Source organism: Myodes glareolus, chromosome X (genome assembly GCF_982192425.1).
Source record: "Myodes glareolus chromosome X, mMyoGla1.1, whole genome shotgun sequence".
NCBI lineage: Eukaryota > Metazoa > Chordata > Mammalia > Rodentia > Cricetidae > Myodes > Myodes glareolus.
This window is the reverse complement of record NC_142053.1, coordinates 52,014,530-52,041,340: the sequence shown is the minus strand read 5'-3', so window position 1 is coordinate 52,041,340 and position 26,811 is coordinate 52,014,530. Positions and strand designations below refer to the sequence as shown.

Below are 26,811 nucleotides of genomic sequence, written 5' to 3'. Positions count from 1 at the left end.
GCAGAGGCCGACGGATCTCTGTGAGTTCAAGACCACATTGGGCTACACTAGATTGATCCAGTCTAAAAGAGAAACAAAGTCAGGCAGTGGTGACTCACACCTTTCATCCAAGTGCTTGGGTGTCACACACCTTTAATCCTTCAACACTATGGAGATGGAGACAGGAAGGGACATGGTTAGGTGAAGAGAGGAATATAAGGTGGGAGGAGAATGGAGCTCCAGGCATTCAGTCTGAGGTCTTGTAGAGACAGGCTACCCCATTCCGTCTGAGGATTTTGTTGAGGAAAGAACGAGTGGCTGGCTGTTCCTTTCTTATGATCTTATAGCTTTCACCACATAATATCTGACTCCAGATTTTTATTATTAAGAACAGTTAGAATTCACGCTACAATCATCTTCATGCAATAGAAGATACAGGTGTCTGTTCTCCTCAAACTGACCTATAGATCCAGTGCAATACCGACAGAACTCTTAACAGACTTTTCATAAACTAGCGGGCTTATCCTGAAACTCATAGTGAATATGAAGAACCCAAACTTGAAAACTACCTTGAAAAGGAACAAACCTGGAGAATGAACAACTGACATCCAAACTCCTTATAAACCTAGAGAAATGAAGACAGTGTGCCTGATTGGTAAGGACAGTAGGACAGGAAGACTATGAAGGGGACAGAAGAGCACACACGTGTGAGGGGACGCCTTTAGCAAAGACACAAAGACACTCCAGTGACCAAAGCATATGCTCTTCACCGAGTATTTCTGGGACTCTCGGTGGTGTAGGGAGGTACAGCCCAGCACTGTGACCAGCAGCCTGAGGACTACCCTGTCCCTTTTCTGACCTTGACCCTGGTGAAGCTGGATCTATGATTAGGCTGCAGAAAAGAATTTCAGGAAAAGCCAGGATGAAGCAAAGGTTGTGAGCTTATTAATTCTTTGGACAGAAGCTCACATAGTATTCCATGTATGGCTCATGCATGAAGGCCTGAGTGAGGATTAGAGAAAGACTTGAGATTAGGTGTCATTACAAACAATGTGTGTGAGGAGGGCAGGAGAGGGAGAAATGGGAAGATTTTTACATTGTTTGGCTCTCAAAGTTACATTGTTTTAAAATTACGTATAACAATACTTTTGAGTGTTTGAAAGGGTTCTGTTTTTCCATTAGAAAAAATATACAATAGGGTATTTAAGACTCAAAAATAAAAATAAAAATGCTTTTAAAATATTCTTATCCCTTTAAAAAATTCTTTTAGTAAATTAGATTATAAGGTGAATATGTGCTTCTACAAACATTCTGGTCCTAAGTAGGCATAGTTAATTATTTTTTTAATGTTTTTCCACAGGAAAGTCTGTGCACCACATGAATACCTAATGCCCATGGAGGGCACCAGAGTTTGAGATCTCTTGGAACTGGAGCTGCAGGCAGTTGTGAACCATCAGGCAAGTGCTGTGTATCAATCCTAGAGCCTCTGGAAGACAAAAGTTTGAGTCATCTCTTCAGACCCTAGTTTATTTGTTGTTATTTTTAAACTTTCTTTGAGATGTCTTTAGGAATAGCTGCATTATATCTGAAGGTAATTTTGGCCCTATCAGTTGGGTTGAGGCTTTTTGAATGTCATTTAGCAAAAATACAAACTAGATCACAGGGTGAGGGACTCCTTCCCCTCTCGTGTCTCCTTCAATGCCCTGTCTTTCTGTCTTACCTCAGGACAAGTGGACATCCTCATGGACAGATATAAATATAAACAGGTCATATATCGCAGGATACAAAAGTCAACCCAAAATGAACAATTGATTTACATAGTGCTAGAGAGACATCTCCGAGTTTAAGCATGCCTTTGGCTATGGCAGAGGACCCAACTTCAGCTTCCAGTACCCATATGGTGGCCCACAGTTGCCTAGAACTCCAGATCCAGGGGAACTGGCAGTCTTTTCTGGTCTCAGTGGGCATCTGCACTCAAATGTGCATACGGAACACAAAGACATATAGGCAAACACATAGCAAATAGTGAAAATAAATTGATCCAAAATACAACCTAAACATGAATCTTGTAGCAGATAACATTTGAATGTTCAGGATCATTGATTAGGAACAAACTTCTTAAATATTACAAACCCCCTTTCATGAAATGAAGAACTGGATTGTTAGGACTTCCATAAAGTGAAAAATGTACACTGTAATAGAAAAAATATTTTCCCTGTCTGGGAAAAAATGAATGTAGGAAATTGTGTATCAGATGACGACAGTCTTTTTGCTTCCAGAATACAGATAGTCTCAAAAAGAGCCACTAAGAAAATAGACAATTCAGGAAATAAAAGTTGGCCAGAAGGGTGAGTAGATGCTCCACTAAGGGAAACATACAGCATCAACATCCTTAACACTTAGGGAAGAGACAGGTGACTCTGAGGGGACTCTCGACACCCCCACAAAATATTCAGAAATAAAGACTGGTCATACGAAGATCTGGCAAGGTTGTAAAGGATGAAACTCTCATGCCCACTGCTGGTGGCCATGGAAGATAGGAAAATAACTTGGAAAAATATTTCCCAATTTCTTGATTTGTCAATTGTCATCTGACCAAAGCTGTAACAACTTCCTTAGGGAAACCCTCCCCTGATGGAACAGAGCTGCTACTTTGAGGAAAGTTTTCTCTGAAGCAGATCTGTATAAGCGGCTAAGCTGCTAAGCTTGTACAGACTTTGTGTTATTCCTTGCCTCTGGACAGCCAGGATCCCTTTACATTTGAGCTGAAATGTTTACACTACATACGTATGTTTTTAACTGTACTCATTTACTGGCAGGAAGACATCCCCAGCCTGTCTGATGGCATTTCACTCCGGAAGGTGACAGCCACCCACAGGCCAGTCTGGGCTGGTGGGTAAACATCCAGAGGCTTGCCCAGAGCTAAAAGGCTTCCATTATGATGAGCAAAATGTGTGGTGGAGAAACGGGGGAGGAAGAGTAGTGGGATGGTTCATGTGCTGTGAAAAGAGGTGGAATCGAAGATGTGAAGACGGTGAGAAACAGGCTGAGGTGGGTGGTCTTCTTGTCATTCATGGCTCATGGTGTCATCAGGACCGAGGTTGCTACTGAAGGTCATTTCTGGGTCTCTGGCCTTATTGCTACTTGGGTCCATGTTAACATTCATGGTCCATGCTGCCACCAAAGGGCACACAGGAGCCTGGAGTCTGGGCTGCATCCTTGTTGGCATCTGAGGGCCGTGCTGCCACTGGAGTGTCACTGATCTGAGAGACCTGAGCTTGCCAACCTGGGCCATGGTGTTGTCCATGCCTGAGCTGCTGCTAAGGGCCATATCTGTGACCCTGCACCAGCCAGGGTCTTTGTCGTCCATGGCTCCTGTTACCATTGAAGGTCATGTTGATGCCTGGGGTGTGTGTCACCACCTGAGGCCACGTTGGTGTCCAAGGGCTTTGCTGCATCTGGGGCCATCCTGATCTGTGTGGTCTGTGCCACCACCTAGGAAAATGGTGACATCAAGGGCAAGTTGCTGCCAAGGGTCGTGTTTGGGTCCATGGTCCTACCAGAGCTAGGGGCTGTGCTGATGTTTGTGGCCCATGTTACTACACGGGGTTTTAAGAACCGTGTATGATGAAATCCGAGGGCCTCGCTGAGCTGGTTCTGCTCTTTGGTGGACATTGTGACAAGAGAGCTGGCCCTGACCTCACGGAAGAGCTGGTTCCACCCCTCATCATGGGCATGGGAAACTGGTCCTGATAGAATGGGCATAGGTGAGCTGGCTCTGACCATATCCTAAGGCAGGCAGCCCTTGTGGCCTGATCTGACAAGCTCAGCTACCACCCAGGCCCATATTTGGGTTCTTGGCTTGGCCCATCCTAACATCTACACCATCTAAGACCTCCTGGAATGCTGGGATTGACTGGTCCTGTGGAACAATACCTGCAGGGTCTCCGTTACTTGGGGTGACTGCAGGATATCAGAGAGGAGTTTTGTTGAGGGTCCCGTGATGATAGTGTACCAGAGACCAGAGGCTATGAACGAGTTCAATGACTCATTGCAATGAATGTTTACAAGTAAATATGATGGACAAAAGCATATACTGTGTGACTCACCTTATATGTAGATCATATTAAAGTGTAATAGAAGCCCTAGTACTGCTTCTGATGATTCAGTTGAATCCCCAGGACCCACATTGTGGAAGCAGAGAAATGACTGCTGCAAGTTGTTGTCTGACCTTTCTACAAGTACACTGTAGATCATGTATGGCCTTGCCAGACACACACAAGAAGCAGATAAATAAATGTAAAAAATGTAAATGGACATAACTTACCAAAAGCAAAACAAAAAGCCAAAAAATGATGCTCTTATTGCTGACTGAAATAGAATGATTGCCTTTTTCAAGACATATATCTGAAACAAAGGCATTAAAATTTTAGTTTGAACACTTAAAAAGAAATAAACACATACCATCCAGAGATGAATAATTAGAAATATAGAGTTGTAATCTTAACGTTTAAGGAAGAACTAAAACTAAAATGGAATAAAACTATTTTGAAACATGCAATAATGTTATGTCTAAAACTCATTAGGAAAATGCTAATCTTTCATACTTATATTTCAGTCACACAGCACAATATGGATTGAAGGAAAACTACAAGAAGGTATTTGACTCCAGAGTGAACTCTCTTCTTCCTCTGAGGTGAGAGCTGTGTGTTTACATTGACTTTTGTTAGTGTGGGCTGTGTATATACTCATGCGTGTGTAAATATGTCCCTGGATATGTATTTGTGAAAGTTAGTTAATCACTTACTGCTGTGAGAGGTTTTAAGTGTTATAATTCTCCTAGTCCTCGTCAATGATGACCTGGTGTTCAGTACGCTGCTTACTTATCTCCATAGGTCTTTACTCGTGTGCTGACTTATATCAGGATGACTCAACACCCATTTCCCCAAACTGTTTTCCTCTCTATTGCTGTTCTCTATTCCCATGCTCCATTTGTCCCAGCATTGGCAGAGGAATCCATTTAAGATGTCATCAGTGTTCATCTGGGGCCTCTGGAGAATTTCCTGAGTCTAAGCACTGCACTCTCTGAGCCCCTGTGTGGAAAGGAAGTAATGATGTCCACCTCAAAGAATCATTTTCAGGGCCTGAATGGAGAGAAAACAAAACCTGTGTATTTATGTGGTTGGCCGATTTCCCTTGCCTCCTTCGTGCTGCCCGTGGATGGCTGTGGCATGAAAGTAGGGACCTGAGTGCACACAGACAGGGAGAGTGCTTGCCAGGGGAATGGCAACCGTACAAGCTCACATTCCCAGTATGTGTCTGCAGTCCCAGGTGTCACCACATGTGCCCAGGGTGGTGTGATGACCTGGGAAGAGGAAAAACATCATTGTGTACCACCAGTGATGTCGTCTGCACAGACAAGGCTCTGTCATTCCTTCCTCTGGGTTTCATGTGCTTTCTCATCCTGGTTTCCTCTATTTCAGGAGTTGTCTTTTCTCTATGCTACCTTCTAGTGTAAACGTGAAGGGTTTAATCTCTGCAACCCAGAAGCAGAAATTCATAGAGAAGAACCCAGTGTGCTGTGATGTCTGCCAGACAGAAAGGGTGAACAGAACATTGGGACATTAAGGGTGAGTTAGTTACCTTCCCCCATCCTTATCCATTCAAAATGATAACAATACCTCATCTTCTGTTCATTAGCAATCCTTTGAGATTAAATGTGATCCCCTGGGCATAAATGCCTTCTCATCTCAGCTGGATGGAAGGATCAAGGCACTTTGGAGTAAGTATGCTACATCAGCTATCCCAGATCTCCCTGGTAGGTGTTAAATAGTGGTACTCAAATATCATGATTGCCTGTGAGTCTAACCCTATTTGATGTTAGTGCACATATAGTTCCTTCACAATCACCCCTTGTAAGAACAGAATCTACAATACATTTACTCTACGTCTATAGAGGACCACATCACATCACTTATGCTTCCTGCTTCAAACATCACACAGAACTGAGAGATATCAAGAGGAAAAGGAAATGTGTACTATATTTAATCATATTTTTCTACCAATACTGCTGCTGTGCACTGACCTGCAGGGATTCTACCGGGTTCCCCCTGTTTTTCTAGTATCTGGATTAGCTGGCAACAGCAGGTTCAGATATACAGCTTGGGAACACAGGCAGGGTCTGTGCACTCAGTGGAAAGCTGAAACAGGGAACCTGTCCTGAATCCAGGATGTCTCCACCTTTTCTTTCCCCATCCCTCCCTGCTCATCAGCCACCCTTTCTTTTCATGTCTTGAGCTCTAAACCTGGATGCTCTTTTTTGAGTTTATGATTTTTTTTCATTTCTGTCAGCAACTCTCCACCCCACCTTGGAGATTAACATCTTTTTGGGTGGGAATGGCAATAGTTTTATTCCATATCCTCTCTTCCAGGGCTTCTCCCTGCTCTGAGACTAGGATTCTGAAATGGAACAGAGAAGTGGCAGTGATGCCCAGATATTTTGGTGGGGTGTGACAGGCAGGCAGATGTACCTGGAGAGTTCTGAGTTTCCTACCCAACTTTCCTTTAAATACATCTGAATATGCCCCCTAATCTGTGAAATACCCAGTTTTCATAGCCTTATTTCCAATTACATCTTCTCAGGAAATTCCTGTTATGTTATGCCATGACTGAAGTCTTAGATGCTTTTTTAAAAATCGCCAACACAAAGCTTTCTCACTTGAATCTCTGGAGAGCACAAATGTCTGACTCTGTTGCTTTAACAAGTTGCAAACAAGCACCCTCTATTTGTTCTTCCATGGGTAGCCCCTCTGTCCCTTCACCTAAGCCTTTGGATGGTTCTGTTATCAGTAGCCTTGAACCTCATTAATGGGATGTTGTTGCCTGTCTTCCAAAAGAACGAAATGTCCTTCTGAATGGAGATGTGCCACTCTCTCCCTGGTGAAGAGTTAGTCCAGTTGGGTCAGCCAATCAGGAGGCCAAAGGACCCCTTCTCCAAAATGGGGCTCCTCCCCATTAAGCCACACTAAAAGCCAAAGGGGCCATACTGATCCATCCTTTCAGGAGGCAATCTGCTTTCCCTTACCTTAAGCCCTGCTCCTCCAGCAGTGGCTCTCACCCCCCGACTCTGGCCACTGTTCTTCTCTTTTCTAGGTGTGGTTTCACTAACTCTTTTTGCTTCCCTAACGCTGTGAACTTTATTGTTTCTCTAAGGCTCCCTCTCGACCGTGCTGCTTATGAACCATGTGTGCGCCATCCGTGCAGGCTTAATGCAGATGGTACAGCTCTTTCTCTTTCTTCTCCATCGTTTTCCTAGGGATGATTGTGGAGATTTACAGCTTACCTGCCCTGGATCTTTTATTTTTCCTTTTTTCCTTTTTTTCCCCTTAAACTTATTTTACTATATGTGTGGGAGTATTTTGCCTACATAAATATCTGTTTACCATGGGGTGTCTGTTATCCAAAGAGGTCAGAAATGATCCCCTTCTAGTTTTCTGGATTCCATGGGTAGCATAGATTAAAAAAATAAATATAACAATTCAATGCTAAGATTTGCATGTAACACCATGATCAAAAACAAATTGGGGAGGAAAGGGTTTGTTTTTACTTTACAGTTCCACATCGCTGAGGGAAGAAAGGGGAGGAACTCAAAGAGGACAGGAAGCTGGAGGCAGGAGCTGATACAGAGATTACGGTTGTTTACTGGCTTGCTCCTCAAGACTTACTCAGTCTGCTTTGTTATAGAACTCAGATCCCTCACACAGTGGTGGTACCACCTACAATGGACTAACTCCTCTCACATCAATTACTAATTAAGAAAATGCCATAAAGACTTGCCTACAGGCCAGTCTGGTTGGGCATTTTCTCAGTTGAAGTTCTCCATTTCCAAATGACTTCAGCTTGTAGTGGCTTTCAGTTTGTCATGTACATTCTTATTATGCGGAGATATGTTGCATCTATTCCTGGTCTCTACAAAGCTTTATCATTAGGTGATGTTGGATTTGAGTTCATGATATGCTGAATCATATTTATTGATTTACATATATTACACCATCTCTGCATTCTTGTAACAAAACCAAATTGGTCATCGTATATGATCTTTTTGGTGTGGATTTTTAAAATATGGTTTGCAAGTCTTTTATTGAGAATTTTCAAGTATGTAAATCAGTAAGATTGACCTATAATTCTCTGTGTTGTTTTTGGGTCTTCATCTAGTTTTGATATCAGGGTAATGTTTGCCTTGTAAAAACGAAAAGTGTTCCTTGTTCCTTCCTTTTTATTTTACAGACTATAATTTGAGTAGTATTAGTGCAAGTTCTTATTTGAAGGTCTGATTCAATTCTGTGTTGAATCCGTTAGGCTCTGGTGTGATTTCCACCATGCTCTCCACAAATTTTCACTTTTTCATCTTCACAATGTGAACCAAACCCATGACATACTGACTTCCTGTCCCCTCTCCACACTCCTGGTAGCCACCACTTCCAGTCACTGTGAATTTGACAACTCTAGGATCTCAAATAAGTGTGGTCATAAAAAAAATAATATTTGTTCTTTTTTTTTTCTCGAGACAGGGTTTCTCTGTAGCTTTGGAGCCTGTCCTGGAACTAGCTCTTGTAGACCAGGCTGGCCTCGAACTCACAGAGATCTGTCTGCCTCTAGTATTTGCTCTTTAGTGTCTGGTTTATTACATTTAGAGTAGTATTGCTAAGGTACATGCATATTACAGCATATGCAGAATTTTTTTACTTTCTAAGACTATGTAATATTCTATTATAGCTATATTATATTTCTTTTTGTTTGCTCATTTACATTATATTTACTGGTATACACTTGAGTTGTTTCTAGTTCTGGTCTATTGTTAATAATGCTGTGAACATTGATCTATAATAAGTATTCAAGTCCCTGCTTTCAGTTCTTAAGGATTTTGCCCAGAAATGTAGTGGGTGGATCACATTCTACTTGCATGTTAAGTTTATATATATGTGTGTGTGTGTGTGTGTGTGTGTGTGTGTGTGTGTGTGTGAGAGAGAGAGAGAGAGAGAGAGAGAGAGAGAGAGAGAGAGAGAGAGAGGAGAGAGAGAGACAGAGAGAGAGAGCACCTGCCAGGTGCATATGCCCACAGAGGTCAGCGGATACAGATCCCTTGGAATTTGTGTTACAGGTGGTTGTGAGCCCTCATGTGGGTGCTCTAAACTGAACCCAGGTCCTCCGTAAGAGCAGTAACTGCTGTTAACCTCTGAGTCGTCTCTCCAGCACCTGTATGTTAAATGGTTAAGGAAAGAATGGATATTATTTTCTGCACGATGGCCGCACCATTTTATATCCCTACTATTAATGAACAAAGATTCCAATTTCTCCACATCAGGAAAATACTTGCAATTAGGTGTTCATATTCTAATTATAATTGTCATTCTTTTTTTTTTTTCGAGACAGGGTTTCTCTGTAGCTTTGAAGCCTGTCCTGGAACTTGCTCTGTAGACCAAGCTGACCTTGAGCTCACAGAGATCTGCCTGCCTTTGTCTGGGAGTGCTGGGCTTCAAGGAAACTCTGCCATCACTCCTGACTATAATTGTCATTTTAACGAGTAAGAAATCATGTGTTATTGTAATTTTGATTTACAAGATCACAATGATTATTTTTTTATTTGATTTCAATAACTTTTTTTTTTATTTACGTCACCTACTAACCACAGTTTCCCATCCCTCCTCTCCTCCCTGCACCCTCCCCTCGTGCTTCTCACCTACCCCCTCCCTTTCCACTCCTCCTCCAACTCTATTCGGAAAAAGTGAAGGCTTCCCATGGGTTTGAGCAAAGCAAGGCACTTCAAGTTGAGGCCGAACCAAGCTCCTCCCCTTGATCAATGCTGGGTGAGGTGATCCAGCATGGGGAACAGATTCCCAAAAGCCAGTTAAGCACTGGGGACCAGTCCTGCTCTCACTGCTAAGAGCCTTACAACGAGACCAAGCTACACAGGCAGAGGGCCTAGGTAGGTCCCATGCAGATTCCCTAGCTGTTGATCCAGAGCCCATCAGCTCCCACAAGTTCAGGTCAGCTGTCTCTCTGGGTTCCCCTGTCATGACCCCCCTGGCTCGTACAACCCCTCCTCACTTTCTGCCACAAGACCCCCTGGAGCTCACTGCAGAGCTTGTCTGTGATCTCTATCTCTGCTTCCCTTCGGTTGCTGGATAGACTATCTCTGGTGACAACTGAGGTAGTCACCAGTCTGATTACAGTACATGGCCAGTTCAGGTACCCTCTCCACTATTGCTAAATCTTAGCTGGAGTCATCCTTGCACAATGATTATTGATGTGGAACATTATTTTTTGGCTTTTTTAAATTGTGAATTTTTAAATTTAGTATCTTCTCATTTTACATATCTATCCCCATTCCCACTCCCTCTCCTCCTCCCCCCTCACCCTTCTCTCCCCACTCCACATCCACTCCTCAGAAAAGGTAAAGCTTCCATGGGGAATCAACCAAGTCTGACCCTTCACTTGAAGGCAAGACCAAGGCCCTCTCCCCTATATCTAGGCAGAGCAAGGTATCCCTCCAAAGAGAATGTGCTCCGAGATGCCAGTTCAACGTGTGTATTTGAATGGACCCAGGAACTTGCATGTGCGAAGCACATGTCCTAGAATGGAGTAACAATCATAGCCAGCGTTTTATTGAATCTCGAGGGTTTAATTTTTAGAGATTATCTTAGGTCATGTCACATGAATATGGAGAGTTTTCTTTTCCAGTTCAAATCTTTTTGATTTTGCTTGCCCAAAGGAAGTGGCTATAACTGTCAGTACAATCCTGAATGCAAATGTCTTCTTTCTAATCTCAAAGAAAAACCTTTCAGGCTTTCCCCAACTGTGTAAACGAGCCAGGAATTTTTTACACTGGGTTTTGGAAAGATTCTGTTTGTTGACCCTAACACTAAGAAGTAAAGCCCAAAACAATCTCCTAAGAGGTTTGTATAGTTTATGGCAATCTTTACTTCTTAATGTTTATAAACAATCTCATAGTTACCAGCCCATCAACAATGAGCTTCTATTATATTTGCTGGAGTCCCATAAGCTGGGTACCAAGTCAGTTTTCCACACTGGGTTCCCCTCTGTCAACCTTCATTTGCTAACTGTGGCCACTCACACCTGATTAAGTAAGAAACTTTCTGAAATACGGTATTTTAGGCAAGCACAAATTGCCAATCACACACAAATAAAAATCTGGACAAGCTGGTAGGAAAGGATTTACAGCTAATCATGTGTGCATGAAAATGAAAATACTCAATTTAAACTTGTATGTTCCACAGAGTGGAAAAGCAATGGGAAAAGATATTATTTTCAAATTCTCGTTTTCCAGGGGCTAGGGAGTTGGCTTGGTACGTAGCGGTGCTCACTGTGCAAGCATGAGAACCTGGCTATGAATCCCTAGAAACTACATGAAAAAGGGCAGGCATGACAGCACATGTCTATCATCCCAGCATTGTGCAGCAGAGACGTGTGACTCCTTGGAGCTTACTCAGCCAGTTTAGCTGAAGAACCAAGCTTGTGAGACTAGACCTTACCTTAAAGAAATAATGAAGAGAGCGATAGGAGATCACTTGACCGCTACGCCCACCGCATGTGTTACCCACATGCACCTGTGTTGTTGGTTTTCCTTTTACTCTAGTTCCACATCGGGTGCCAAAATGTTGTTGGATGTTTTATTCTTTTCTCTTTTGGGTGGCCAGTCATTCAGCTCCCAAACAAATCACACACACACACACACACACACACACACACACACACACACACACACACAGGGGCTTATTATTACTTATAAATGCCCAGCCTTAGCTTGACTTATTTCTAGCTAACTTTTCTTAAATTAACCCATTTACCTTTTGCCTCTGGGCTCTTACCTTTGTCTATTTTTTGTATCCGTTTCTTTACCTCTTTCTCTGTGGCATACTGTGTAGCTGGGTGGCTGGTCCCTGATGTCCTCCTCTCCTTTGTTCTTTCATTGCTCCTTCTGTTTATTCTCTCTGCCTGCCAGCCCTGCTTAGCCTTTCTCCTGCCTTGTTAGTTGACAATCAACTCTTTATTAGGCCATCAGTTTTAGACAGGCAAAGTAACACAGCCTCACAGAGTTCAATAAATGCAGCATAAACAAAAGCAACACACCTTAAAATAATATTTCATAACACACCTGGGTTCTGCATGCCCCACACTTACACCATACACTTCCCTCCCCACATGTCCATTTTACAGTACCCAATTCCCTAAATTGCTACAAGGTTGAGAGAGTATAACTAAGACATGACAGGTACATACGAATAGTGTGGCTACTGTGGTAGCTTGGAGTGGGGGACTTGTGGATGGTGCTGAACAGGCTTTGGGAAAACAAAGCTGTTGGTTTCAACATGGTCTCACAACAGATGAAAACATGACCTGGAGAAATCCACACCAGTGGTTTAGAGTCAACTGAATACACGACAGACAGACAGACAGACAGACAGACAGACAGACACACACACACACACACACACACACACACACACACGAGATAGAGGTAGACTCAGTAAGACGCTACTGGCTAATTTTATGTCAACTTGACCCAAGGTAGTCATTTCAGAAGAGGAAACCTCAGTAGAGAAAGTTTCCACCTGATTGGCCTTAAGTAGTAACTGATTGGGGAGGGCGCAGCTCACCCGGAGCAGTGCCACTTCTGGGCTGCTGGTCCTGGGTGCTATAAGAAAGCAAGCCATAAAGAGTTAATAAAGAGTGAGCCAGTAAGCAGCGCCCCTCCATTGCTTCTGATTTTATTCTTGCCTCCAGGTTCCTGCCCTGCTTAAATTCTTGCCCTGACTTCCCTCAGTGGTGGACTGTTATCCGCATATTTTAGAAAAAATAAATTATTTCCTCTTCGTCTTCTTTTTGGTTATGGTATTTTGTCACAGAAATAAAAACACTAAGATAAACACATTTTAAAAATGACTCTCTTTAGAATTACCCACATTCAATATTTCTACTTCGTAGTGACTACTATAATAAGGACTGATAAGGCTAAATTAGCATATTGAAACCCTTTATATAATGAGAAAATAAAGCATTATTGACTTTAAACTTATATTTTAAAAACTAATACACAGCACATGTCATTTTGGGAACAGCTGCTCTCTAGCACGTAAACAACTTTAAGCACATCCAGACAGGCCCTAGAGGCAAGCACTAAACCACTGCTCATCCACATCTCTGGAGAATGCCTCTTGCTTCTCCCAGACTAGGAGGCCACAGTGCTCTTCTGTGCTGCTGTTAGCAGACCACGCCCCCTTTCCTGCTCCTAAGACTCTGGAGCTGCTTCCTGGTTCCTGTTGACTGTGTGCTTTTTGCCTCACTCCTTTGGGGCAGAGACTTGGGGTAGAAAACTGCTTTGCCGCGCGTCAGCCTTGACCCAACGGTGAACAAATTGACCTCTTGTTTTTCCCAAAGAGAAGAGCAAGGGAACTCCTGCATTTTGCCTATTTACCCTGTTAATGCCTTTGTAAGTCTTAAAATGTCAGGATGTGAGCCTCTTTCCTTCTTTCTTGACATAGTCTACCTCCCCACCACTGTGCTGACATCCATTTCTACGGGGCTTATAGGCTTCCTTCCTTGGAGACACACATTCTGACCATTGGCCAATCATGCAAACATTAGCCAAGTGTGACAATAAAGAAAAAAATTGCGTGTATGGGAGAGGGGCTTAAAATGGCTGTGGTTAATTTAGCAATGGTAATTTTCTAATGCAAAATTAGAGAGACATCTGTAATCAAAATAGCGCAGCTGATGAGATTTGCTTATTTTTTATGGCAACAAGTGTAACAATGTCAATCCCTAAAATTATAGAATAAACATGCATATTGCTAATTTTCATGCCTTCATTTATAACAGTGAATGTTACATCTGATTCACAAAAACTGATGGATCTAATACTTGTAAAGAAAACATCTTGAGATAAAACATGTAATTATTCCCCAAGACATAACATATCACCAGTGTATAAAGCAGCAATCATATATACTAAAAGAACATCAAATTAAAAGACTCAGTATGTCTGGGGTAAGCTCCAAATATCTACATTTTAACAAAACTGTACAGAAAAGTTTTTTTAAAAAATTTTTATTGACTGTATTGAGCTCTACATTTTTCTCTGCTCCCCTCCCATTCTCTCCCCTGCCCTTCAACCCTTCCCAATTTACTCAGCATATCTTATCTTTTTCTACTTTCCATGTAGATTAGATTCATATATATCTCTCTTAGGGTCCTCATTGTTGTCTAGGTTCTTTGGAATTTTGAATTTTAGGCTGATTTTCTTTGCTTTATGTCTAAAAACCACTTATGAGTGAGTACATATGATGTTTGTCTTTCTGGGTCTGAGTTACCTCACTCAATTTAATGTTTTCTAGATCCATCCATTTGCCTGCATCTCAAAATGTCATTTTTTTCTGCTGTGTAGTACTCCATTGTATAAATGTACCACATTTTCTTTATCCATTCTTTGGTTGAGGGAAATTTAGGTCATTTCCACATTATGGCTATGATAAACAATGCTGCTATGAATATACTTGAGCACATGTTCTTGTGGTACAATTGAGCATCCTTTGGGTATATACCCAAAAGTGATATTGCTGGGTCTTGAGAAAGGTTATTTCCTAATTTACAGAAAACTTTTTAACCAGCATAGGGTCACAGGTTTAACTGACTGCTATTATGTAAGTGGCAGTTTTCACCATGCACCGTGTTTCTGAATTCCATCTACAGCCTATCTACCGCAGTTCTCTCATTATTACTGGTATATTGTATGGCAATCTGTGTCTGTACAATGAAGTTTAGTACTGTTTTAAAACGTGGCCCAGGGTCAGTGTGTGTGGATAAAGCAGTTTTGAAAAGACTGATAATCTAATTCAATCCTTGGGACTCACATGATGGAAGGAGAGAACCTAGTCCTTCGTGCTCTCAATTCTTTCCTCTGACCTCCATGCACATGCTAAGGCACATACATACACACACACACACACACACACACACACACACACACACACGCAAACATGGAGTATATACATACATATAGGGCAGTGATGGTGCATGCTTTTAATCCCAGCACTTGGGAGGCAGAGGCAGGCTGATCTCTGTGAGTTTAAGGCCAGCCTGGTCTACAAGAGCTAGTTCCAGGACAGGATCTAAAACTACACAGAGCAATCCAGTCTTGAGACATCCCAAAAAACATCTTTAAAAAAGAAATGAACATAATGTGTGTGTGTGTGTGTGTGTGTGTGTGTGTGTGTGTGTGTGTGTGTGTGTGAATGGATATTTGAAAAAATACAATCTGGAGGCCTTGCTTGTACAAATCTCCTTGTGGCTTTCTGTCAGATGTTCTGCATACATGTACCTGTGGATCCATTTGAGGTTGCAAGAGATAGACACAATCTGCAAAGTCAGTGTACCTTGTCACAGTCTAATCAGTTGTGTGGAGTGCATTGAAAGAGGGCACCAGGTGTCTGGTCCACAAACAAGCCTGGTGTCAAGCTCATGAAAATTATGACAGAAGCTTTTTCTCTTATTAGAATGCCTTTCTACTATAATTGTCATTTTATCACTGAGGTTGTTTGAATAAGAATAACCCCCATAGGTTCATATACTTGGTCTCCAATTAGTGGAACTATTTGGGAAGGATTAGGAATTATGGCCTTGTTGTAGGAGTTATGTCGCTGGGGGTGGCCTTTGAGGTTTCAGATTCCCCCTGCCTCTTTTAGTCTCTTGTTTGAAGGCCAGAAGCTGAGCTCTCAGCTGTTCCTGTCCTTCACTGTCATGGACTCAACCCCTCTCAAATGCCAAGCCAAATTAAATGCTTTCTCTTTTAAGTTGCCTTGGTCATTGTGTTTTATCACAGCAACAGAAAACTAACTAATATAAGCATCTTGCTTTTGCAGTCTATAAATGTACTCCTAATATAAAATATAATATCTACAACATATACAGAAAGCATGCTTTTTTCTTTCATATTTCTGCTACTATTTTCAGAAATTCCTTTTTAACCCTGAGATCACCACTGCACTGTGGTCTTTGCAGACCACTGGCAGGAATGCTAACTGCTGTACCTCTTTGTTATGGACATCAGTGTGGAAGTTATTCAAAGAAATGAAAATACAGCTGGGCAGTGTTGTGCATGCTTTGAATCCCAGCACTCGGGAGGCAGAGGCAGGAGGATCTCTGTGAGTTCGAGGCAAATCTAACAAGAGCTAGTTCCAGGACTGGCTCTAAAACTACACAGAGCAACCCAGTCTTGAGACACCCCCAAAAACATTTTTCAAAAAGAAATGAACATAAAATTACCGTATGACATAGCTATACCATTCTTGGGTACATACACAATGGACTCGAAGTCAATATACCACAGAGATACCCACTAGTCTATGTTTATTGCTGCCCTGTTGACAATAGTTAAGTGGAACCAGCCCAGAGGACCATAAACATGAATGGATAAAGAAAATATGGTAAAGGTGATGGCTCAGTGAGTAACGGCACGTGACACTGAGCCTGACAATCAATCCCCAGGAGCCTCAAGATGAAAGGAGAACAAACTTCCTACAGTCCTCTGCCCTCCACACACACTCTGTGACACAAGATAAAAAATATATGCACACATATATACAAAGTAAAGATGAACGCGTTGCTGCGAAATGGATGCAACTGGAAATTATCTGAAGTAAAATTGACATAAATTCAGGAAAGCAAATATTCACCCCTTTACTCACACATGCAGGGTCTAAAACTGGGTGCGGAAGCTGCTGTGTGTCGGGGCATGGGGTGTGTAATGAAAGTGGAAAGGGGACCATGGAAGGGAAATGACGGAAAAGGAGTTTTAGTGGAATACATGTGACATGAAGTCAAAGGGACGAATATTTGGGAGCATGAAGGTGATGAGCAACAGAGGAGCAGGGCGAGGGAGAAGGCAGTGGGAGAAGGGGAACAGATAACTCTGTAAATGACAGATAAGGATTAAAAGGCCATAACAAAATCCACACTTTCCATAACTTAAAAATTCATTTAAAAAACAAAAATAGGAAGACATTGTTTTGCGTTTTAGACATCATTTTGGAATGTTCAAAGAGAGGAAAGAAAGATACTCATACACAGTATAGGACATATTTAAGGTTATTTCTGTGGCAAAGAATGCTACAGGGAGGGTGGACAGTGTATTCAATGTCACTGTTCGACCGGAACAAGGTGTTCTTCTGTTCCATTACACAGAGGTGCAATATGGTTTTTAAAACCACATCGTATGTTTCAAAATAGCTAGGAGAGGATTGTTGATATTTTCACTAGACAGAAATGATGCATATGTGATGTCTCTGATATGCCAGTCATTACCTGCTATATGCATGCACTGAAATAGCACCTAGTACCTTATATTTCTGTACTTATGTGTCAAATAAAAATAAAATAAAATAGAATTTAAAAGGAGAATTGATAGAATTGATATAATGTAGGGCATGGTTTTGCCTTCTTTGTAGTCTCTCGAGGTTCAGAGGTTTATTCCTGATACATCCACTCTGTCACAATGATGACTATGACCTATATTCTAACACCCTAAGCTTTGATAGTTATGAGTGTTCATTTTATTGCTGTTCTATGTGTTTTTAGTTAGCTTGACACATTGGCTTTTATGCATGAGTGTCTATATAGTTGGATGCTTTCTTATTGTTTTGTGAATTTCTAGTTGTATTCATTATTTCCAAATAACCCATATTTTTTATTTCAGATTCTTCAACGTCTTGTATTTGTGCATATGTGTGACCCAGGATGATTGACCCACACTTATTTGAAGAGTTTAAAATCCATTGTTTTTAGATATAATGCACTGTACTCACCCAGTAGATCCACTGGTCAATGGCATTCAGCTCATCTGGAACCTTGTTACTTTCTGTTCTCCCAATCCCCAGTGTTACTGAACAAAGAATGATGAAGACTCGAGTGTAACTGTGGATTTGTCTGTGCCCCGTCAGTCTTCTCGGCCCTGATCCACAGCTTCTGATGTACCGTTGCTTTATGGGCATCTATTTTCAGAACTCTTATATCTTCTTGTTTAGTGAATGTAAAAATTCTTCTCCTGAGTTGTCAGGTTTAACAAATCTGAATGCATATAGGTCATGCACTTTCACTTGCGTTTCAGATAAAGAAATTATATTGCACATTTGTATAACTATTTGTTGTGACATGAAATTCAAACTTAGCTGGACTAAATTTAATCTGGCAACTCTGCACCTGGAATATATTCTGTGGAGTAGAGTCAAAGTGCTCTGAACAAAGTCCCAAGTGAGGTTCGGTATCTGCCACACCAGTGGTCACCCCTGTGAGGGAGGTTTCCTGATGCCGCAGGGGAGTGGAACCTCCAGGTGACTACAACCATGAGTGAGACTCAATGCGGGTTACACAAAACACCCAGGTGAGCCCTTTGTCACTAATTGAAATCTTAGAATTTTGTTCAACATATGAATTTCTTATTGAGTTCAAGAGACCAAATGATGTGGGAGTCCCCTCTATGTGCTGTGATTACCATTAATGAATGAAGAAACTGCTTTGGACCTATAGAAAGGCAGAACTTAGATAGGCAGGGAAAGCTAGGCTGAATGCTGGGGGAAAGAAGGGTGGAGTCAGAGAGAAGCCATGGAGCTGTTGGAGACAAACACTGGGAACTTTAGCCAGTAAGCCACTGTCACATAGTGATACACAGAAATGGGTTAAATTAATATGTAAGAGATTAGCCAATAAGAAGCTAGAGCTAATGGGCCAACCAGTGATTCAAATAATACAGTTTCTGTGTGATTATTTCATGGCTAAGTGGCCAGGAACCAACGAACAACTCTCTCCTTCTCCACAACCAAAGAAACTTATTACCCTTAGACAAGAATGTCACTGAGTTTCTGCTTTGAGTCTGCCACCTGCCAATAGAGAGCTGTCACTCCAGTGTCCAGTCCAGCCGAAGATGCATAAGGATCCCATCTCACCCTTCTGGAGCTCAAAGGAAGCACATTTTTCTCTGGTAAAATAGGGAGGGGAGGAAAAGTAAAATAAGGGAACAAGAAAACTCAGCAACCACATCAAGTGGAGTCAGTGGTGATTTTAGTTGAATGGAAATGTGATCTCATTGTCCCTCCCCCTAAACAATGAGGACACCCAGTCCACCACATGAACTTACAGAAAAAAGAAAAACATTCCTCCTTTTCTGTCTCGCCTCCCCTTAGATGGCATAAGTCATGGCACTTTGTAGAGAGGTGATGAATTCACACACCCTGAAGAATGGTCTAATTTCAAGAAAGACAGCTAATGAAACCTGTGCTCCTTATGGGTATCAGGGCCCCTAGAGCCTTGTAGATCAAATGAATAAGCACAGACTGGCCATGTAGCCAGCAATTTCACTTTTAAGTACATAGCCAAGAAAAAGCAAGAGCTAAGTCTATATAAACACTTGTGCACAAAAGTGTACAGCAACATTACTCATAACATCTCCAAAATGGAAATCACCTAAAGACCACTAAGTGATTAACAGATAAATAAAATGTGAAATTCCCGAACAATAAACTATTACTCAGTCTTTAAAAAGCAAAGGAATAAATCCTCCTGCGTTCTAGAATATGGATGAACCTTGAAAACATCACAAAATGGAAGGAAGCCTGATGCAAAAGGCATATAGCATGAATCCATTTCTGTCAACTTCCCCCGAAGAGAAAAGGAGCATCCAGAGAGAAAAATCACCATCTGTGGTTGGACAGGCCACTACGCCCTTCTAATCCCAGCTTTCAGGAAGCAGGCTGAAGCAAGAAAAGTGCAAGTTTAAGGTTAGCCCTGACTACAGAGTGAATTCAAAGTCAGCCTAGGCTACATAACTCAGAACCTGTCTCACGGACTATTCCAGATTCAACTAGGGCATGAGGGTCTAACTATACTAGAACCATAATGAGAGTTTTCAATGTAACAGAAATATCTGAAAATTATTACAGTGATGCACAGTGATATATGTTTACTGAAAATTATCCTTAACATATAGGGACATGTTTTGTTGTTGTTTGAGATAAGGTTTCATTCTGCAGCCCGCACTGGCCTCAAACTTACAGCAATCCTCCTACCTTATCTTTCCAAATACCAGGGCAGAAAGAATCAGAAGAAAATATGGTTGTCATCACAAGCATTCTGACTCATTCCCTCTTTCTTACACACACATGTGCGCAGGCATGCATGTGCATACACACACCAGACAGATTCTAGTATCATATCAATGTTTCAAGATAGTCTTCTTGATTCAGACAGTACAATATTTCATTTTAGTATTAACCATGTCTACTCTACCCCAAACTACAAGAAAATCACACACACACACATGCACACACGCACACACGCAGCTACGCACACACCTAGTTCATAATAAAAGGTATCAGAAAGGAGTCAGGCAATGATGGTGCAGGCCTTTAATCCCAGCGCTCAGGAGGCAAGGAAAGGCAGATCTCTGTGAGTTCAAGGCCAGCCTGGTCTACAGAGTAAGTGCCAGGACAGGCTCCAAAGCTCCAGAGAAACCCTGTCTCGAAAACCCAAAAACAAACAAACAAACAAAAATAACAAAGGATATAAGAATCTCTCTCTCTCTCTCTCTCTCTCTCTCTCTCTCTCTCTCTCTCTCCTCTCTCTCTCTCACACACACACAAACACACACACACCTAGTTTATAATAAAAGATACCAAAATACATAAGATGAACTGGTAAAAATTATTATTTCATGGGTATAAGATGAAAGACTCTAGGAGGAAGTAAAAATAACTATAATAAAACAATACAATGATGAAGGGTGGCTATATTGCCTGTCACATTAACAATAGTTCAAATTATTGCCAACATTCAGAGAAACAAGACATTTCCATACCATATTAATAGCAAAAACATTAGTAATTCTACACTGAATATATTTGTCAGTGTATATATAGTACACATTTCATAGTTTCCAAGGACATTTTGAAAAATTTAATGTAGAAAAATGATTTAGAATACATTTGCTTATGCATGTACATGGGTATTGAAACTGAAACTTAATTTTAAAAATGTAAAGAAATTAAACTTTATCATAAAACTACAGGTAAAATAAACTTGGCATCCATTCTAAAGAAACAACAATTTGAAATAAAATTTAAAACAAAATTGTATTTTGGAGATATTTCAAATGTATTTCTTTTTTTCCAGAGACAGGGTTTCTCCATGTATCTCTGACTGTCCTTGAACTCGCTTTGTAGACCAGGCTGGTGTCAATGTCACAGAGATCTGCCTGCCTCTGTCTCCCTGAGTATTGGGCTTAAAGGTGTGTGCCACCACCGCCCGGCTTCAAATGTATTTCTATATAAATAGCGTCACAATATAGGCAAAAGGAGGTTACAAAGAACACAATGGGCCAGTATTCACTTTTGTTCGTATGTCTCTTAGCTATCTACCAAGCCGACCTACACACAAAAATGAAAGTAAATCATTTTGTGCCTCTAGCATGGTTTTCTAGTCAGCATGGTGTTAGGCAGTACTCTCTGTACAGCGGCCTTAGTGGCCTTAAACTCTCGAAAGGTCTCCCTTTGTCTATTCAGACATCCAGAAAGCTCTATGGGCACAATTAGCCTCGGCCCTTCCCTCTTACCTTGCTCAGCGGGCTTCAAGCTGCAGTTCATATTTTGACCACCAGGTGGCAAAAGTGCGCCATTCATATAGCAAATAGCTACAAAGACGGTTCTACAAAAAGAAAAAAAATACGATAGTTCTTTAAATAAGCTTATGAAAATCATTCTAATTCTCTCGAGGGTAGAGATTTTATATGTAAAAGAATATCATAAAATTATATACATGAAAATCAGCGGTTAGTTCTAACATTCCGTCACAATCGGCAGCAAGCACGGTGGTGGGGGCCCTAAGGAGGTGTTTAGTGGATGAAGAAGGTACTGGCTACAGCTGTGTCTGTAGGGTCCTAGCGAACGGGTGGCAGAGAGGTATTGGAAAGGGGCCTAGGAAGAATGTAGAAGGGTGGGATAATGGAAGATGAACGCAGTGGCCTTTGGGTGCGTCTTCATCATACACTGAATACCAGGTAGAACTGGAGACAAACAGGAAACAGAAAATGGAGCTACTTTCCCACACATGCGCAAGTTGCAAACATCTGCTGTCATAGGCAGTGATTTATCTCAGCACACTTGTTAGTTTTTATAAAATGCTTTCCTGTGCATTGAAGAGAGAAAAAGAAGCTGCACCTACTGGCACATATCTGTAAGGCCAGCTCGTAGGAGACTGACACAGAGGGATTGACAGAGGTCAGCCTGGGAAACCACTGGAAATTCAAATCCAGCCTGGTTGGACTCTCAAATAAAAATAAAGAACAAATAAATTAAAATATAATAAAATAATAAAATGCAATTAGATATGGGTGCCAACAGTCGAGCAGAAGGGTTGCAGCTTTGTCAGACCAGGGAGCCGAGGGGGAAAAAAAAGAATACAGATTCAGATTCTGCCTTGCAATTCCAGAATTTTCTGGAATTGTTGAACTAATAATGGAAGGAATTCTCTTCAGCTATCACAGGAACATCTGAAACAGAGCCTGCCTCCTCCCTCCCACACCTACTGAGATAAGAGCGCACCTGCATGTGCTCAGGGTCCCCCGGGGGTTAAGACGGACTCCGTCCAACCCTGCCGGACATCTGGAGATGAGCCTGAGCTTGTTCACCTGTGAAAAAGGTCAGGCAGGCTTTTCTTACAGAGATGGACCGAGGGTAACTGAGAAAATGTTCCCAGGGTGCGTGTCACAGAGTGGGACGTTGATGGCTTTTGACTATTGGGACACAGCAGCAGGATCTAGCTGAGCTTTAGATCTAAGGCAGGCACCGTAAAAAATCATTTCTCTGTTCCTTGCCGAACAAGAACGCAGGCATCCACAGTAATGAAGGAATAACTCTCTGGCATCCTTTGTGTTCCCAGCTTTAGAGTCGGGAAGTGCTTTCTCTTCTTGGATCGTCATAATTTGACGAGAGATGTTTCACTCAAGCAAACCCAACTCAGGCCCGGACCTGGGAAGACAGGGCTCATCTGTGCCTCCATCTGAGGCGCTCACTGGTGCTGGGTGGGCCTAGTGGCTGCCCCGGGATTGTAGGGTCTGTTAGTTACTAGCTTTGTAGGAAATGCTGGACCTGTCCCACTATCACCGATCTTTGGATCGATCCAGACACTCATGCCACTCGAGAATTTCACCCAAGTCCTGACTGTTCTGGGACAAAAATCCAAGACTAGCAGGCATTTATTTGACACACAAGAGTCTGTTTTTGTCGTTTCCCAGCAACTAAGTATTTCTTGAGCACAAGACCTACACTGTTCTATTAGAGGTGCTCCATTAATTCTCTGGTGAATACAAGACAAGAGGGGTGAGTGAATGTGTGGGCTTTCAGTCTGAGAAGAGCTCTCTCTCTCTCTCTCTCTCTCTCTCTCTCTCTCTCTCTCTCTCTCTCTCTCTCTCTCTCTCTCTCTCCTACAGTACACATTCTCTCTCCAAGGTCAGAAAATTTCTTTTTAACACTAGGTACTGTCAATTGTGAACATATTAAATACTATTTTAATGGCATTCTGACATATGCTTAATTGTACAGACCATTTCTCTCCCTTAATTGTCTTTGACAGTTCCGCAGGCGCTGGGGCACGATGTTCTGGCTGTAAGTGCAAGCTGTCCTGCTCTGTGACTCTGCAGCCTTGAGCACCGTCCTTATCCTCATCGACGCTGTACGAAGATCAGTTGTCCATCTTGGAAGTGCGCTCTGAGCACTGAATGACATCATTTTAAAGGGGTATGGTACAAAAGAAATGTTTGTCAATTTTTAAATTTGGCTTTATGTATCACTCTTATTGTTTTTCTTACAACCAGGATACAGACACGTCGCAATCAGTTACGTTTGAGATATGCTATTATCAAGCAGTCTGGGTGCTTAGGACAGCCCCATCAAATCACCACACACCTCAGAGCATAAGCCAACAGGAAGCTCTTTTCCTGCTCAGCCTCCAGAAGAGATACCTTCTTTGCCTCTTGCAGCTCTTCTGGTGCATGCTGCTCTCCTGGCTTTACGACAGTATCACTGTCAGCTCAATCTTCTTTGAACTCGCCTTTGTATGTCAGATTTTCCTGTTTCTGTTATGAGGGCAACAGTTGTTAGATGCTAAATCCAGGATAATCTCTTCGCAAGATCCTAAACTGCACAGTCACGGATTCCTTTTCCAGAAATGTTGCACTCATGAGGCGCTTGCGAGGAGGGGGCTAAGTCTTGGACACATCTCATTTGATGATGCAATTAAGACTGCTCTGGTTACAAGCAAGAGTGTAGTTAAAACTACAATGAGATTATACATTTTGAACCTAAATTTTAAAAATCCTAAGGAAAGCTTGTGAAGGGCTGGAGAGATAGCTCAGCGGTTAGAGCCCTGACTGCTCTTCCAGAGGTCCTGAGTTCAATTCCCAGCAACCACATGGTGGTCTACAACCACCTGTAATGAGATCTGGTGCCCTCTTCGGACCTGTAGGGACACGTGCAGGCAGAACAATGTATACATAATAAACAAACAAACAAATAAATAAAAACCGAAAAGAAAACTTGTGAGGTGATATGAAAAGATGACATTAGCAGGGTTTACTTTGTGTGTTATTTGGGGGGGATTTTTTAATATTACTTCACATATGTTCTAGCAACACATATCACTCATGTAAATAAATTATTGAAGTTGTTGAGCACACTTACTTCACAATGATAACACAGGAAGGGAGAAAGGAATCCAAGTAGTGTTCTATAAAATGCTGTAGACCGATTTCCCAACATTCCAAACCATGATTGTTGTTTGCTTTGTTTTCCTTTCAGTACTTTGCCCCTGTACCCACGCAACTGGCAAAACCAGATTCACTTATTCTTGCGCCTTGATGAAGAAAAGTGCTAGTCTGGTCTCTGAGACACGGTGAGTAGCACAGAATGGTTAGAGGTATTTACCTTGGACCCAGACGACTTGTGTTCCGTTCTGACCCTCAGCACTTGCTGGCCATTCAATTTCTGTTTTAGTTTTCATACGTTTTTAAGAAATATTTTTAATGTAGCCTTCTCCTTTTTAGAAGTATATTTGTTTTTTGTGTTTTATGTCTATGAGACCTTTGTCTTCAGGTATTCCGGCACACCAGAAGAAGGCTTCAGACCCCTTTATAGATGGTTGTGAGCTGCCATGTGGATACTGGGAATTGAACTCTGGCCATCCAGAAGCGCAGTCAGTGCTTTTAAGCACTGAACCATCTCTCCACCTCCTAGTTCTGGTATGTTTAAAGTCACGAAAATATTAAGTACTCAGTTACCAGCTGTGGAAAGTCTTAAATTAGTAAGCATAGTCCTGGCATTGACAATAATGTTGGGGCACTGAGGAAGTCAGGAATACATATTAATTACTATTTTCATACTGTCTGAGTCACTGTTCTATTGCCGTGAAGAGATATCATGGCCAAAGCAACTCTTATGAAAGAAAGCATGTAATTGGGGGCTTGCCTACAGTTTTAGAGATTCAGTCTATTATCATCATAGCAGGGAGCATGCCAACATGCAGGCAAGCACCGGAGTAGTAGCTGAGAGCTACATCCAGATCTGCAGGCAGAAGAGACAAAGAAAACCTAGGCCTGGCATAGGGTTTTTGAAATCTCAAATCCCACCCTCAGGGACACACTTCCTCCAACAAGGCCACACCTCCCAACCCTTCTAATCCCTTCAAATCATACCACTCTCTAGCAATTATTCAAACACATTAGCCTATACAGGTCATTCTTATGCAAACCACCACACACACCTAATCTCGTTGCTATGAGAATTTCTAGTGGTGAGTATGGACTGGCCTTCATAATTTGGACATTAGGAAAAGGTAACATGGGAGCTGCAGAGCTCATCAGGTAAGAGCATTTGTTGCTCTTGCAAAGGACCCAAATTCAGTTTCCAGCACCCATATGGTGATTCCCAACCACCTGAACTCCAGTTTCAGGGAGTTTAGCACCCACTTTTGAATTCCACAGTCACCACGGACACATATGGTTCACAAACATACTTGCAGGCAAAGCATTCATACATATTAAGGAAATACATTCTTCTTAAGATCTAAAATTAAAATGAATATGAGTAATGTTATTTGATTCTTGTTCTTAATTAGGTATATTTGCATCAACTTCCTCAAAAATGTTTAAATATATAGAGCAAAAATTTTAATGTTCATTCACAAATAGGAGAATTTTAAATGTGTGTGAAGAACTAGGGCTGTCACAGTGTTGTCCAGCAAACATGAGGCACTAGGTTCAATCCCTACTATAAAAAAGAGAGGGAGGAAAAGATCCCTAAGGTGTATTCCTGGCAACTAAGGGACAGAAGTAGATGAGTCGCCACAAGTTTAAGGCCAGCCAGGTATATATGATAAGATTTTTGTCTCAAAAAGTTTAAGGGTTTTTTAAATGGTGCTTTTCATTTTTGTAGTCTTCATTTTATTTACATTAATAAAAATGTACAAGTAAAAAAAAGGATAACTATTTGAAGCCCTTCCTATACAAAAACATAATAACAATACAAAGTCTGAAGGAAAATCCCTAGCCCACGTAATTTGGTTTAGAATAGATTAGAACTATATATGCCTCTGCCCATTTGGCCGCTCCAAACAAACATCTTCAGGGACATGACAGATGCCTACAGGAAGGGCAGGAACAGCCTTCAGAAGAATTTTACATTCAACAGTCTCCACTCAAGGAAGTCTCCACTTCCC

General features: G+C 41.7%; 1 long non-coding RNA gene across 2 annotated transcripts in view; it reads left to right on the top strand.

The window, feature by feature from the left end:
* Positions 1-21,129, top strand: part of LOC146889195 (uncharacterized) — a 36,180-nt gene extending 15,051 nt beyond the window's left edge. Inside the window, exons 3-7 of one of the 2 annotated variants that reach the window (XR_015736914.1) lie at positions 1,340-3,030; positions 4,598-4,675; positions 5,493-5,609; positions 9,412-9,562; positions 17,750-21,129. This is a non-coding gene — a long non-coding RNA (uncharacterized LOC146889195). Of the gene's footprint in view, positions 1-1,339; positions 4,676-5,492; positions 5,610-9,411; positions 9,563-17,749 lie in introns of both variants that reach the window. The other variant, XR_015736913.1, reaches the window with a different exon arrangement.
* Positions 21,130-26,811: the final 5,682 nt, after the last annotated feature.